The sequence below is a fragment of the Callospermophilus lateralis genome, chromosome 4, assembly GCF_048772815.1.
Source record: "Callospermophilus lateralis isolate mCalLat2 chromosome 4, mCalLat2.hap1, whole genome shotgun sequence".
In the NCBI taxonomy this organism is placed as follows: domain Eukaryota; kingdom Metazoa; phylum Chordata; class Mammalia; order Rodentia; family Sciuridae; genus Callospermophilus; species Callospermophilus lateralis.
In genome coordinates, this window is record NC_135308.1 from 15,764,109 (window position 1) to 15,764,547 (window position 439).

A 439-nucleotide genomic window follows, 5' to 3' on the forward strand; every position below is an offset into this window, starting at 1 on the left:
GCTGGGGCAGCCGTGGAGCTCAGAGCAAGTCGCCCTTTAAAGGGGAGGGTAGGGCAGCTAGAAGGGGCAGATTTCCTCTGAGGAGGAGGAGGAAGAGGAGGAGGAATTGAGTCTGACACTGTTTCCACTCCACGGCTGCTTATGTGACTGGAAATATGCAAATAAACCTCATCACCTATTGGCTATAAAATCATAAGTTGGGGGGAGGGCCCTAAATTCACTTCCAAATATTTGAGCAAACTGTAATGAGGATCAACCCTGCCAGCGAGAAAGAGGGGAAAGGGCAGGAGGGAAATTTCGCTTCTTGTTAGGCTCCCATTTGCCTTCCCTGAGGGGTCTACTCCCCAGTCCCCCTGTATAGGCAATCAACACGTGTTTATTTAGCTTTATGTTAAATATTCAGTGATCGCCAGTTTTCCAGAGAAAGGAAACTTTGCTT